This window comes from Lactuca virosa, chromosome 6 (assembly GCF_052849685.1).
Source record: "Lactuca virosa cultivar CGN04683 chromosome 6, Lactuca_virosa_CGN04683_v6, whole genome shotgun sequence".
In the NCBI taxonomy this organism is placed as follows: domain Eukaryota; kingdom Viridiplantae; phylum Streptophyta; class Magnoliopsida; order Asterales; family Asteraceae; genus Lactuca; species Lactuca virosa.
The window spans coordinates 143953150-143955635 of NC_136431.1; the positions used below are offsets into that span (position 1 = coordinate 143953150).

At 26.9% G+C, this 2486-nt stretch overlaps 1 long non-coding RNA gene across 1 annotated transcript; it reads right to left on the minus strand.

Moving 5' to 3' along the window:
* Window positions 1–939: 939 nt before the first annotated feature.
* On the minus strand, window positions 940–1591 carry LOC145118884 (uncharacterized). The gene is made up of 2 exons (XR_013713534.1): window positions 1517–1591; window positions 940–1105 (listed from the first exon to the last, which is right to left on the minus strand). It is a non-coding gene; the product is annotated as an uncharacterized LOC145118884 (long non-coding RNA).
* Window positions 1592–2486: the final 895 nt, after the last annotated feature.

The window sequence follows — 2486 nt, forward strand, 5'->3', positions numbered from 1 at the left end:
TGCAAGAGGAATGGGTTGTTTTGCTAAGATGGTATAGTGCTATGTCACCTTGCAAATCAATTAGAAAGGACCACCATGATGCCCTAACCTTATAGGACTCGATGCACAACGATCATGCTAAATATTTTTAATGGTTATGAAGAAAAGTCATTATGATTTCTAAGACTTCAAATCATAATAATTAGTAAAACACATGTCGACACACCTCTTGGATATTGTTCATATCTTGGTAATAAATATTTTTAAAATCCGACTTGCTATAACAGCCAAAAAAATGAAGAATCCAAATGAAAACAGCAAATCCTCATCACATATTCTTTTCAATCTCAATTCAATTGGGCGATAATAAAATTGCACAGCTGTATAATCGTTCAAACAAAAATGACCCATGCATCATAAAAATAAGAGTAAATATAATAAATGGTTCCTGTGGTTTTGAACAAGTTGCAGGTTTGATCCAAAGATTTCTTTATTTGCACTCCTATTTTGTTTTTTTTGTTGTACATTTGATTTGGTCTTTTTGGTGTAAAATTCACATAAACCACACATTAAAAATTAACAATAAAAACAGATTTTAATAGTATAACTAGAAAATAATATTTCTTTAATATTATATTTTTTTAATTAGCTTAATTATTATAATAAATAAATTATTAATAATAATAGTATTATTTGATTAAATAGGTGATTTTATAATATAAATATGTTGAACATTAAATTTTAAAATCAAATTGAAAATATTATATAACAAGGAAAAAGGCATTAAATTTATTTCAACATTCAAATATAACATAAATATAAACTAGTTGTTTTAGTTAGCATATTTATCCCATAAAATTTCAATTAATGCATTTTAAAGTTTATTATGAACATCCTTATCTTTGATGTTTTGATGCCGATTAAGAAATTCTTAAAATCGCACGTCAACATCAGTGACCATTTCAAGCTCAACAATTGGCATTTAACATTGTTCTTCGATTGTTCCAGTAACATTACGCTCATCTTCAATGATTATATTATACAAGAAGTCATTATATCAATAAATATTTCTTTTCTTCATAAGCCCGTAGTTCCTGCAACTCTTTTCTCCATAAGCCCGCAGGTCCTGCAACAATTGCAAAACATGATTGGAATACTCCAAAAACACGTGCTACATCTTTTCTACATGCTTTTTGATTCATTGTAATCAATTTTTTCTTTCGACTATGTGGATGATGAATAGTCTAAACAAGGGTAGCCTTATTTGTAAAAAAAATCGATTAGCTAACATAGAGAATAGAACAAAATTTTATTTACAAATTTGAATAACAACTCGGGTCCTGAGTTTCGTGAGTATATTCAAAATGAGTAAAAACAGAAAATGAGAAAAAAAACAATCTCCGCAAGATAAACAATGTCAAGAATTTCAATATCGAACATCTTAATACCAGATCAATATCAAGTATCCGAAAAAGATCAAGGAGGAGTTCAAGATCAAGCCCAACAATTTCAAAACTATAACCAATACTTTCAGTACCTTGGCGGAATCGGGAATGATATTCACAATCTCCAAATTTGTATTTTTGTTTATGGTATTCATTCACTATATATGTTATGCTTCTTAAGGTTGAATTATATATATATATATATATATATATATATATATATATATATATATATATATATATATATATATATATATATATATATATATATATCAAATAAGAAGAAAAAATTAGAAAAAAAAGGAAGAAAGTTTATATATATATATATATATATATATATATATATATATATATATATATCATTATCATATATACTTATAAAGCTAGCATTTTTTCTTGAATCTCATGCATTTGAAACCCCCATAAAATTTTGCCAACACCTCGTGCATTTGAAACCCCCACACCCTTTCACCTTCAAAGTAATTAATCACACATAATCTCATTCCAAGAAAATCACACACTCTATAAGTTCAACACCTCATGCATTTGAAACCCCCACACACTTTCACCTTCATTATATATGTAGCTATATTAGTACATTTTTCTTACAAAAAGTCGTCATTTGGTTGAAGATATTATGATTCAAAAGTTTTCATATAGTTGAAGCATTCACGATCCAAATATGATGATTTGAAGAAATGGGTTATGTCGCATCGATGGTAATTGTAATCATACATACTTATAAAGCTAGCATTTTTTTCTTGAATCTCATGCATTTGAAACCCCCTTTTTTAACTTTCTCAAATCACATTCATTTTAAACCCTCTTTTTTAACTAATGCAACTCAGAAGTTTTCTTAATTATGATTTAACACTCAAAAGTTTTATAACTTATATTATGTTTAATTAGCATTTAGTGAAAAGTTTACTATAAAAAAGCCAATCTTTTGTGTCTTTTGTATTATATAAAATCTTACATGTAAGAAGGATATCATAAAAAAATGAAAAGAAAAATTTTCAATAAGCACAATTCTTTTAGAACGTATTTGCAGTGATGGAATCC